General features: G+C 45.7%; 1 pseudogene; it reads left to right on the top strand.

Moving 5' to 3' along the window:
* Positions 1–418: 418 nt before the first annotated feature.
* Positions 419–6097, top strand: LOC100349139 (IQ domain-containing protein C-like; annotated as a pseudogene).
* Positions 6098–13442: the final 7345 nt, after the last annotated feature.

Raw genomic sequence — 13442 nt, 5'->3', positions numbered from 1 at the left:
TCCTGGCTCTTGCTTCAGATGGGCCCTGTGCTGGCCGTTTCTGTCTTTTGGGGAATTAACCAGCAGATGGAAGATCTCTCTGTCTCTTCCTCTCTCTAACTCCACCTTCAAATAAATAAATAAATCTAATAAATAAATAAATAAAATTACAAAGGAAAGGGAAAGGAAAAAAATTCACCTTTGTTTAATTGTTATTCTAATCAGTTAAAACTTGGAACCAACACAGGCAGGCTCTCCTAATTGAAAAGAAGACAGGTTTGTTGGCTGCTCGCACAGGCAAGCTTGACGATGAAAGTGTGTTTATACAGCTGGATGGGTGCAGAAAGAGCCAGGGCTGAAAATATTTGGTGAGCAGGCTGATGGCAGGCGACAGCTGGGATCATCTGTTTCCCATTAGGGACGTCAGGCTACCATAGCAATGTCCTCTGTGTCCAGCTTCCCTGGGGGCCTGGGTGTATTTCCAGGTCTCAAGGTGCTGAAAACCAATTCACTTGCTAAACATCCCAATGCTGCCCATGGTTTGAAGGGCTCTGGTAAAGGATTTGGATGTAAAACTCAGAACTCAGACACTGTAGGTGCAGTTACTTATATTCAGCTTCTAAAGCACACTTTAATTGTGCAGTAAAAACTGACACAACAGCTCATCCATTTCCCTCTCTCCCTCCCTCCCTCCCTCCCTCTCTTCCTTCCTTCCTTCCTTCCTTCCTTCCTTCCTTCCTTCCTTCCTTCCCTCCCTCCCTCCCTCCCTCCCTCCCTCCCTCCCTCCCTCCCTCCTTCCTTCCTTCCTTCCTTCCTTCCTTCCTTCCTTCCTTCCTTCCTTCCTTCCTTCCTTCCTTTCCTCCTTTCAAGCCAAGCAAGAACACTGACAACAAGCTACTCAGTTTCTATAGAAAGAGTAATGCTGCTCCTAAAATCATTAGCAGTTAGTCGCTCTGGCCAGCATATTGAAAAATATATTGAGTCTTATGTGCAAAATGAGCATCATAAAAAAGAATAATATTCAAAGTTGTTCTATGACTCTTATAAAATACCCCCCTTTTTTAGTGTTTGAGATAACATATTAACTTATTTTTTTAAAAGCTTTATTTTACTTATTTGAAAGGTAGAGTAGAAAGGGGGAAGGGAAGAGAGAGAGAGAGAGAGAGAGAGAGAGAAAGGAAGAAGGAGAGACAAAGGGAGAAAGATATCTTCCATCCCCTGGTTCACTCCCCAAATGCCTGCAATGACCAGGACTAGCCAGGGCTGGGCCAGTATGAAGCCAGGAGCCACAGGTTTCTTCCAGGGCTCCCACCTGGGTGCAGCAGCCAAGGACTTGAGTCATCTTCTGCTGTTTTCCCAGGTGCATCAGTGGGTAGCTGAGTTGGATGTAGAGCAGCCAGGACTGGAACAGGTGCCCAAATGGGATGCCAGTGCTACAGGCTGTGGTTTACTGACTAAACCATAACACCAGCCCAAAGATATATGTTTTACATTTACATTACAGTAAAAAGGCTTAATACTTCACCAACTAAGAAGTTTAACAAGTAAAAAGCTAAAGACCCTAGTTTAGTGGTTATCTAGACAATGGCTATAAACAATAATTGAATGGAAAAATGGCCATTTTACCCACATACAGTAAATTTTAGAGTAATCACAGATCATTAAAACTATAGTAGTATAACATAACTTTTTAAAAGTATTTTAATGTATTCTCTTTTAAAAAAATCATTTATTTTTTTATTTGAAAGTCAGAGTTACAGAGAAAGAGAGGTAGAGGGAGAGAGAGAGAGAGAAAAGAAGAGATATTTTCTAGCCACTGGCCAGAGTTGGGATGATCTGAAGCCAAGAGCCAGGAGCCAGGAGCTTCTTCCAGGTCTCCCAACTGGGTGCAGGGGCCCAAGCACTTGGGCCATCTTCTACTGGTTTCCTAGGCACATTAGCAGGAAGCAGAATTGGAAGTGGAGCAGCCAGGACTCCAACCAGCACCCATATAGGATGCTGGTGCTGCAGGCCACAGCTTTACCTGCTAAGCCATGGTGCCAGTTCCTAGTCTAACATTCTTAACCACTGGTTTAATAAAGGTATAAAATAAAGTTTTACAAAACTATATTGTATCAGTACTGATAGACACAGACATTTCTTCTTTCTGTTTTTTAAGTTTTAGCTCCCACTTATAAGGGAGAACATGTCATATTTGTCTTTCTGAGTCTGGCTTATTTCATTCAAAATTATGTCCTCTACTTGTGTCCATTTTGGTGCTAATGGTAGAAACTCATTCTTTTTTATAGTTGAATAATATTCCAAGGTGTATATATACCACATTTTCCTTATCCATCCATCTGATGACGGACACCTTCATTGATTCCAAATTTTGGCTATTGTAAATACTGCTGCTATAAACATAGTGGTGCAGGTATTTCTTTGATAGAACATGCTCATGTCTTTTGAGTATATACCCAGTAGTGGGATTGCTGAATCATATAGCAAGTCTATTTCTAGTTTTTAAAGAAATCTCCACACTCTCTCTTTTTTTTTTTTTTTTTGACAGGCAGAGTGGACAGTGAGAGAGAGAGACAGAGAGAAAGGTCTTCCTTTGCCTTTGGTTCACCCTCCAATGGCCGCCGCGGCTGGCGTGCTGCGGCCGGCACACCGCGCTGATCTGATGGCAGGAGCCAGGTACTTCTCCTGATCTCCCATGGGGTGCAGGGCCCAAGGACTTGGGCCATCCTCCACTGCACTCCCTGGCCACAGCAGAGAGCTGGCCTGGAAGAGGGGCAACTGGGACAGAATCTGGCGCCCCGACTGGGACTAGAACCCGGTGTGCCGGCGCCGCAGGCGGAGGATTAGCCTAGTGAGCCGCGGCGCCGGCACACTCTTTACTTTAAGAAAAAAAAGGATTTATTTATTTATTCATTCATTTATTTGAAAGAGTTAGAGAGAACGAGAGGCAGAGTCACATAGAAAGAGAGAGAGAAACCTTCCATCTGCTGGTTCGCTCCCCAAATGGCTGCAATCATCGGGATTGGACCAGGCCTAAGTGGAGAGCTTCATTCAGGTCTTTCAAGTGGGTGCAGGGGCCCAAGGGCTTGGGTCATCTTCCACTGCTTTTCAGGGGCATTAGCAGGGAGCCGGACTGGAAGTAGAGCAGCCGGGGCTCAAACTGGTACCCATATGGAATGACAGTGCTGCAGGCCACGGTTTTACCTGCTACTCCAGAGCACTGGCCCATCCACACTATTTTCCACACTGTCTGCACTAATCGACATTCCCACCAACAGTGTATAGGTGCTCACCTTTGTCCACATCCTCGCCAGCATTTGTTGCTCCCTGTGTTTTGGATTTTAGTCATTCTGACAGGGATGCGGTGATATCTCATTGTGGTGTAATTTGCATTTCCCTGATGTTTAGTGATATTGAGCATTTTTTCATGTATTTGTTGGTCATTTGTATTTCTTCTTTTGAGAACTGTCTAATGAAGTCTTTTGTCCATTTATCAACTGGATTGGTGTTTTGTTGTTGTTGTTGAGTTTTTTAAGTTGCTGATATATTCAGGTTATTAATCCTTTGTCAGATAGGTGGTTTGCAAATATTCTTTGCCACTCCATTGGATGTCTGTTTACTCTATGGATCATTTCCTTTGCTGTGCAAAATCTTCTGAGTTTGACATAGTCCCATTTGCTTAGTTTTGCTTTTGTGGCCTGTGCTTTGGTGGTCTTGTCTGAAAGGTCATTCCCTATACTAGTGTCTTAGAGTGTTTGTCCTACATTTTCTTCCAGCAACTTCATAGTCTCAGGTCTTAAATTTAGGTCTTTGGTCCATCTTGAGTTGATTTTTGTATATGGTGAGTAGTATGGATCTAATTTCATTCTTCTACATATAAACATCCAGTTTTGCCAGCGCCATTTGTTGAAGAAATTATCATTAGTCCATGGTATAGTCTGAGCATTTTTGTCAAAATCAGCTGGCTGTATTTATGTGGATTAATTTCTGAGCTCTCTATTCTGTTCCATTGATCAGTGTATCAGTTTTTGTTTTGTGTGTGTGTGTGTGTGTGTGTGTGTGTGTTTTGGACAGGCAGAGTTAGTGTGAGAGAGAGAGAGAGACAGAGAGAAAGGTTTTCCTTTTTCTGTTGGTTCACCCCCCAAATGGCTACTATAGCCGGTGCGCTGCGCTGATCCGAAGCCAGGAGCCAGGTGCTTCCTCCTGGTCTCCCATGCGGGTGCGGGGCCCAAGCACTTGGGCCATCCTCCACTGCACTCCTGGGCCATAGCAGAGAGCTGAACTGGAAGAGGGGCAACCGGGACAATCTGGTGCCCCAACCGGGACTAGAACCCCGGGTGCCGGTGCCGCAGGTGGAGGATTAGTCTAGTGAGCTGCGGTGCCGGCCTTTTATCGGTTTTTTATTACAGTACCATGCTGTTTTAATGACTATAGCTTTGTATTATGCTTTGAAGTCAGGTATTGTGATGCCTCCACCTTGAGTTTTTTTGTTCAAGATCACTTCAGCTATTTTTTTTTTTTTGTGATTCCCTATGAGTTTTAGGATTGCATTTTCTAATTTTGTAAAAAAATGTCATTTGTGAGGCATGCCATGGTCTGGTGAGGTCATTGGAGTCCAGCTGGAGCAGGAACTGTTGCTTTGGAAAGTGTCAGTGTTATAGGCCTGCATCCGGGGCTTCTTGGTCAATTCCAGAGGTGTGAACTGAGAATGAGGCCATTGTAGGAGAGATCGAGGGTGACCTGGGTCTGCTTCAGTGGACTGGATTCCCAGGCAGAGGTTTCTCCCAGAGGTACAACTGACTCTTCCTGCTGACACTGGTCACAGCCTCACCTCCTGACACCCCAGTCCCTACTCCTCACCAGCTTGTTTGCTAGGTCATGGTGCCCAGGTACATGAACGGTTAGCCCTGGGACTCTCAAACCTCTCTGATTTCTCAGAAGGCAAAATCCAATGGGGGCAGGAAAGCAGGAGACAGGGTATCAAATGCAAAGCAACAGCTGCCGGAGCCTCTTCCTTGTGAAGAGCCTGAGAGACAGGCCATCTGGGAGAAGAAGCCAGGAGAGAGCCCAGCAAACCCGGAAGTCTTTTCAGCAGATGACAGCCCCCAGCTTCAGGCTGAGCAGAGCAGAAAACCCAAGCAAAGGGAGACCAGGAACACATCAAGAGTGGAGAACCCAGAAGCCATGGGTCCTGGATTGCCCCAGGTCTGCCAGAGCTTCAGTCTCACCGCAGCCACGTGGCCATGGAACTGCTTTGGATTCAACAAGCCATCAATAGCTGAAGGAGTACTTAATACTCAAACAAACACTGAGCTCCCCAGAGGCAGGCCAGGCAAGCCCAGGATGTGCACAGACCATGGGGGCCAGGCCTGTGGGTGGATCTGGTCACAACCAAGTCTATCACTAGAGGACCAGTCCTACAGAGACAGGACCACCACAGAGCTAACCCACGCAGATGACTCCTGCCAGGGGGTGGAATCTTAATGCCACAACTCCCCAGAAAGTCTGGCTGCTACAGAAAGAAACCCGCTGGGGCTGAGAGTAGAGAACCATGTTACAGGAGTGCTGGCCCACAGCTGCCTATGCCACTAGACAGCCAGCCTAGAGGGCCCAGGGTCATCAAAGGGCCAGACCGTGGAGGACAGGCACTTGAAGGGACCTGCCTGTAGCAGGTGCAACTCCTGGAGGACCAGACTCCTGGAGCCCTCAGACCTAGAGGTCACTGTTCCAGGAAGGCCAGGACACAGCTGCCTGTACTCTGTGAGGACCCAATATTGAGGACAAGCCCCCAGGTGGCTCAGCCACCAGGACTCTGACTGCCAAACAGCCAGGCCCCAAGGGGTGGGGCTCTCAGAGGACCATATCATCTGGGATAGGACTGTAGCAGGGCCAGAGCATGGTGGCCCAGATTTCAGAAAGGCTAAACCAGCCCAGAGCCAGACCCCCAGTGATAGAAGTTCGAGGGATGGAACCTCCATTGAGCCTAATCACAAAGGATGGAGAAGCCAGAGGACTGGACCATGGAGGCCACCTTGAGAACTTTTCTTCCACAGGGTCAGACAGTACAGGAGAGGATCAGTGGAGGGGCAGGCTGTGGAAAACAGGACCAGAAGGCTAAACCCTGGGGAGCCAGAGGAGGGCGGAGTCCCAGAGGAGGATGCCATGAGAGGTGATGAGCAGGGCAGAACTTCATCCCACCTCCCTGGTGCCAGCTCTGCCTTCTTCCCTGTCGCTGGTCATTACTGGCTGGTGGGACCAAGAGAAGCTGGAGTAGGGAGCTGGCAACAATGGAGAGAGAAGGGCAAAGGGCACTGCTTTATCCTCTGCCTGTGGCTCAATCCAGATTTCAAGATAAGGAGTCTTCTGGGGGAAGTAAAGTAGGAAACCTGATGGAGGATAAAGGTTTTCCTTGGATTCTGAAAAAAAAAAAAGTCATTTGTATTTGATAGGGATTGCATTGAAACTGTAGGTTGCTTCAGGTAATATAGGCATTTTAATGATATTGATTCTTCCAGTCCATGAGCAAGAATGGTTTCTTTCATCATGTTTGATTTTTTATGGTAGAGATATTTTCTTTCATTAGTTAAATTTATTCCTGAATATTTGATGTTTTTGTGACTATTGTGAATGGGATTTCTTTCTTAATTTCTGTCTCTCTCTTTTTTTTATTTGACAGGTAGAGTTATAGACAGTGAGAGACAGAGAGAAAGGTCTTCCTTCCATTGGTTTACTCCCCAAACAGCCGCTACGGCCGGCGCTGTGCCAATCTGAAGCCAGGAGCCAGGTGCTTCTTCCTGGTCTACCATGCGGGTACAGGGGCCCAAGCACTTGGGCCATCCTCCTCTGCCCTCCTGGGCCACAGCAGAGAGCTGGACTGGAAGAGGAGCAACTGGGACTAGAACCTGGTGCCCAAATGGGATGCTGGCGCCATAGGCAGAGGATTAACCAAGTGAGCCACGGTGCCGGCCCCAATGCCCTTTCTTTCTCTTCTCTAATTGCTCTCATTAAAACTTCCAGTACTGTATTGAGTAAGAATGGTGAAAACGGACATTCTTGTCTTGTACCAGATCCAAGGGGAAATGGTTTCATCTTTGCCCCATTCAGGATGATATTGACTATTGGACTGTGATATTTGGCCTTTATAATTTTGAGGATTGATTCTTCTATACCTAATTTGTGGAGGATTTTTTTTATCATGAAACAGCATTGAATCTCATCAAATGCTTTTTCTGCATCTATTGATGACCAGAAGATTTTTGTTCTTCATTGTATTGGTGTGATTTATGATGGTTATTGATGTGCAAATGTTTTTTTTTTATTATTTTTTGACAGGCAGAGTGGACAGAGAGAGAGACAGAGAGAAAGGTCTTCCTTTGCCTTTGGTTCACCCTCCAATGGCCGGTGCGGCCAGCACGCTGCGGCCGGCGCACCGCGCTGATCCGATGGCAGGAGCCAGGTACTTATCCTGGTCTCCCATGGGGTGCAGGGCCCAAGGACTTGGGCCATCCTCCACTGCACTCCCTGGCCACAGCAGAGAGCTGGCCTGGAAGAGGGGCAACCGGGACAGAATCTGGCGCCCCGACCGGGACTAGAACCCGGTGTGCCGGCGCTGCGAGGCGGAGGATTAGCCTAGTGAGCCGCGGCGCCGGCCGATGTGCAAATGTCGAACCATCCTTGCATTTCTTGGATAAATCCTACTTGATTGTGATGTATGATCTTTTTGATGTGGTTTTGGACTTGATTTACTAGTATTTTGTTGAGAGTCTGTCCATCTATGTTCATTGAGGATATAGGTCTGCAGTTTGCATGTCATGTTTTCGGTTTTGGCATCAAAATGACTCTGGCCTGATAAATAAAGTTTGGCAAAGTTCCGTCCTGTTCAATATTTTGAAATAGTTTGAGGAGTATTTTACTTCAGTTACCTCCTCTTTGAATGTTTTGTAAAACTCAGTAGTAAAGCCATCAGGTCCTGGACATTTCCTTGATGGAAGACTTTTTTTTTTTTTTTAAGATTTATTTTATTTACTTGAAAGACAGAGTTACAAAGAGAGGTACAGCCAGAGAGAGAGAGGTCTTTTTTATCAATATGTTCGTTTCCCAAATGACTGCAACAGCCAAAGCTGAGTTGATCCAAAACCAAGAGCCAGGAGCTTCCTCTAGTTCTCCTACATGAGTGCAGGAGCCCAAGGACTTTGGCCAACTTCTACTGCTTTCCTAGGCCACAGCAGAGGGCTGGATCAGAAGCAGAGCAGAGCAGCCAGGAGATGAACTGGCACTCCTCTGGGACACCAGCCTAGCAGGCTGGGGCTTTAACCCACCGCACCACAGTGCTGGCCCCCAAAGGAAGATTTTGATTACTGCTTCAATCTCATTACTTGTTATGGGTCTTCTTAGGTTGTCTATATCTTCTTGATTTAATCTCAGTAGGTTATATGAATCTAGGAATTTATCCATTTCATCTAGGTTTTTAAGTTTATTAGCATATAGTTCCTATAGTAATTTCATTTGATCCTTTGTATTTCAGTTGTGTCAATTGTAATGTCTCTTTGTTTATCTCTAATTTTATTTATTTGAATTTTTTTTCTCTTTTTTTCCTTTGGTAATCTGGCTAGAGTTTTACTCTTTTGTTTATCCTCACAAAAAAAAAAACCACAACTTTTTGTTTTGTTGATTTTTTCATTGTTTTTTTTTTTTTTTTTTTTTCAGTTTAAATTTCATTTAGTCCTACTCTGATCCTTGTTATTTTTCACTTTCAGCTGATTTGGGATTTGGTTTGTTTTTATTTTTCTAAGTCTTCATGTTGCATTGTTAGAGCTTTAATTTGAGACATTTCTCTCTTTATTTAATGCAAGCACTTAATGTTATAAACTTTCCTCTTAATACTGCTTTTGCTGTATCCCACAGGTTTTGATATGTTGTGTTTTCATTTTCATTTATTTCAAGAGAGTTTTTTATTTCCTTTTTAATATCTTCATAGACCCATTGATCATTCTGTAGAATGTTGTTTAATTTCCAAGTTTTTATGCATGTTCTATTGCTCTTTTTGTTGCTTAGTTGTACTTTTATTCCTTTATGGTCTGAGAAGATACATGGTATGGTTTCAGTGTTTTCAAATTTGCTGAGACTTGATTTGTGGCCTTATGTTATGGTCTATGCTAGAAAACGTTCCATGTGCTGATGTGAAGAATGTATGGACTGTAGCTGATGGGTGATACGTTCTGTCAATGTCTGTTAGGTCCATTTGTGCTATGGTATGCTTCAACTCTATGTATCTTTATTTTTTTTTTTTCATCTGGATTATCTGTCCATTGCTGGAAGTGAGGTGTTGAAGTCACTCACTATTATTGTATTGGAGTCTATCTCTCCCTTTAGGTCTGTATATATCTGGTTGGTCTTGTATTGGGTGCATATATATTCATTCTATGATATTTTAAAATATTTTTATTTATTTATTTGAGTTGTAGAGTTACAGACAGTGAGAGGGAAAGACAGAAAGGTCTTCCTTCTGTTGGTTCACTCTCCAGATGGCTGCAATGTCCGGAGCTGTGCCAATCTGAAGCCAGGAGCCAGGAGCTTCTTCCAAGTCTCCCATGTGGGTGCAGGGGCCCAAGAACTTATGCCATCTTCTACTGCTTTCCCAGGCCATAGCAGAGAGCTGGATTGGAAGAGGGCAGCTGGGACTAGAATCGGCGCCTACATGGGATGCCGGTGCCACAGGCGGTGGATTAACCTGCGCCATGCAGCTGGCCCCCATTCTATGACTTTTCAAAAAATATTTATTTGAAAGGCAGAGTGACACTCAGAGAGAGGGAAGGGGGGGAGGAGAGAGAGAGAGGGAGAGAGAGAGAGAGAGAGAGGTCTTCTATCTGTTGCTTCATGCCCGAATGGCTGCAACATCCAGATCTGGGCAAGACTGAAGCCAAGAGCCTGGAACTCTATCTGGGTCTCTCAAGAGGGTTGCAGGAGCCCAAATACTTGGGTAATGTGCCTGCTTTCCCAGGCACATTAGCAGGGAGCTAGTTTGGAAGCAAAATAGCTGGGACTTGAACTAGTGCTCCAGTATAGGATGCTGGCATCACTAGTGGCAGCTTAACCCTGGGGTGCCACAACACTGGCCCCCATTCTATGACTTCGATGCTAATTCAAAGGCATAATTGAATTACACATACCAGTCTTCATCAGATTTTCCTGAGTACAGACCTGGGTGTAGTATGTTTTTTGGGAGATGGTTGCAAAAAGCAAAAGTGAGGGACTATAAAAAATAAGGGAGAGAGGAAGGAAGAGGCGATGTAAGTACGCTTCACACAGTGCTTCCGAGCTCTGTATGCTGAAAACACTGAGAAGTTTACAGGATGCCTCTTAGAATGGGCCTCAAAGACAGAGATTTTTTTTTTTTTTTTTTGACAGGCAGAGTTAGATAGTAAGAGAGACAGAGAGAAAGGTCTTCCTTCCGTTGGTTTACCCCCGAAATGGTCACCATGGCCGGTGTGCTGTGCTGATCCAAAGCCAGGAGCCAGGTGCTTCCTCCTGGTCTCCCATGTGGGTGCAGGGCCCAAGCACTTGGGCCATCCTCCACTGCACTCCTGGGCCACAGCAGAGAGCTGGCCTGGAAGAGGAGCAACCGGGACAGAATCTGGCGCCCCAACTGGAACTAGAACCCGGGGTACTGACGCTGCAGGCGGAGGATTAGCCTAGTGAGCCATGGCGCCGGCCAGATGCTTCACTTTTTTTTGACAGGCAGAGTGGACAGTGAGAGAGACAGAGAGAAAGGTCTTCCTTTGCCGTTGGTTCACCCTCCAATGGCCGCCGCGGCCAGCGTGCTGCGGCCAGCGCACCACGCTGATCCGAAGCCAGGAGCCAGGTGCTTCTCCTGGTCTCCCATGGGTTGCAGGGCCCAAGCACTTGGGCCATCCTCCACTGCACTCCCTGGCCACAGCAGAGAACTGGCCTGGAAGAGGGGCAACCGGGACACAATCCGGCGCCCCGACCGGGACTAGAATCTGGTGTGCCGGCGCTGCAAGGCGGAGGATTAGCCTAGTGAGCCGCGGCGCCGGCCTCAGATGCTTCACTTTTAATCCAGCTCCCTGCTAATGGCTTGGGAAAAGCAGCAGAAGATGGCCCAAGTCCTTGCATCCCTGCTATGCATGTAGGAGACCTAGAAGAAGCTCTTGGCTCTTGGCTTTGACCTTGCCCAGCCCTGGCTGTTGTAGCCATCTGTGGAGTGAACCAACAGATGGAAGATTTCTCTCTCTCTCTCTCTCTCTCTCTTTCTGTCTCTCCTTCTCTGTCTGTAACTCTGACTTTCAAATAAATAAGTAAATCTCTCTTTATAAAAGATTATAAAAGGTAGAGAAATTCTACTAATTCTAAACTATATACAATGATAAATGTTAATGATTCCAAACAAATGATATACTTAAAGTTGACAGAAAGCATATAAGTTCAAAGAAATAGACAACATGGCATAGGCAGATATTTAAAAAATTATGCAAAAGGGAGAAACCCTGACTGTTCTCCTTATTTTAGGCAAAGTTAACACACAAAACACCCTGGACATCTAGATCCTGGAGCAGCTGTTGTTTTTGCAGTTGTGTATCCATATCCTTTCTCTTGGAAATAGTTTCGCAATTGTCTTCTAATTTTTTACAGTTTTAGTGGGATTTTAAATTCCAGGGTCTTTTCTTCTCTAGGATCAAGATAATAATTTATTCACAAGTTATTTTCACCCTGGAATTTGAATGTTGAGCCAACAAATTACCAGAAATAGATGAAGTTGATTTCATCCCATGATTTTATTGTGAAAAGCTTGTCCGTTAGTACTTGCTACATAGCTAGGACTTTGCTCCCCTCTTTTCTGACTTTTCCCCTTTGACTTTGTGAGCTACATGTATTCTCTCAAGAAATTCATCTTGCTTTTTGCTTTAGGTAGCAAAATGAGATCTCAGCCACAAGCAATTGCTGAACTGTTACTAAGTATGGAAGTTTGTCTCCAAGAATTCGGCTGTGGCGCAGTGGGGTAAAGCCCTGGCCAAGGGTGCCAGTTCTAGTCCAGCTGCTCCACTTCCGATCCAGCTCTCTGCTATGGCCTGGGAAAACAGAAGATGGCCCAAGTCCTAGGGCCCCTGCACCCGTGTGGAGGACCTGGAAGAAGCTCCTGGTTCCTGGCTTCAGACAGGCCCAGCTCTGGCTGTTGTAGCCATCTGGGGAGTGAACCATAGGATGGAAGACCTCTCTCTCTCTCTCTCTCTCTGCATCTCTTCTCTCTGTATGACTATGACTTTCAAATAAATAAACAAATCCTTTTTAGAAGATTTTTAAAAGATTTATTTTATTTATTTGAAAGTCAGAGTTACAGAGAGAGGAGATGCAGAAAGAGAGAGAGAGAGGTCTTCCATTCACTGGTTCACTCCCCAGATGGCCACAACGGCCGGAGCTGCGCTGATCCAGAGCCAGGAGCCAGGAGCCAGGAGCCAGGAGCCAGGAGCCAGGAGCCAGGAGCCAGGAGCCAGGAGCTTCTTCCAGGTCTCCAACATTGGTGCAGGGGCCCAAGGACTTGGGCCATCTTCTAAAGCTTTCCAAGGCCATAGCAGAGAGCTGGATCAGAAGGGGAGCAGCCAGGACTAGAACCAGCGCTCATATGGAATGCCGGTGCTTCAGGCCATGGCGTAAACCCACTGCGCCATAGCGTCAGTCCCATAAATAAATCTTAAAAGAAAAAAAAAATTCCTTCCTTCCCTATAGGTACATGATACCCTATCCAGGCAGAGGTTGTTCTTCCTCCACCCCTTTTAAATGAAGCTGGCCTTTTTTTTCCTTTAAAGATTTATTTATTTATTTGAAAGAGTTTACAGAGAGAGAGACCAAGACAGAGACAGAAACAAGGACAGAGACAGAGACAGATAAATCTTCCATCTGCTTGTTCATTCCCTATATAGCTGCATCTGCAAGGGCTGGTCTGGTCTGAAGCCAGGCGTCAGGAGCCTCTTTCAAGTCTCTCATGTGGGTGCAGTTGCCCAAGGATTTGTGCCATCTTCCACTGCTTTCCGAGGCACATTAGCAGGAAGCTGGATCAGAAGTGGAGCAGCTGAGACTCAGGATGCTGACATTACAAACAGTGGTTTCACCCACTACACCACAATGCTGGCCCCTGAAGCTGGCCCTTAACTAGACTTCTATGCAGTGTAAGTGGAGTTCTGCTAGTTCTGGGACCAATTTAAAGGAGTAGGCAGTTTCCAGTTGCTTTTTCTTACAATATTACACAGTGGGAGGTCAGCTCCCTTACAAGAAATCCAACTACATTGTGACCTATATGTTGTAAGGAAATCTAAGGTACCTGGAGAGGCTACATGGAGAGAATGAGCTCTCCAACCAACTCCAACTGCTCTAGCTAACCCTGGCCCGGCATCAGACATGTTAGTGAAGAAGCCTTCAGACGACTTGAACCCCAGTTGCCATATAACTAC

Source organism: Oryctolagus cuniculus, chromosome 11 (genome assembly GCF_051225735.1).
Source record: "Oryctolagus cuniculus isolate XC-2025 breed Fujian yellow rabbit chromosome 11, ASM5122573v1, whole genome shotgun sequence".
NCBI classification, from domain to species: domain Eukaryota; kingdom Metazoa; phylum Chordata; class Mammalia; order Lagomorpha; family Leporidae; genus Oryctolagus; species Oryctolagus cuniculus.
The sequence above is the reverse complement of the archived record's forward strand: the minus strand, read 5'-3'. Positions and strand labels throughout refer to the sequence as shown.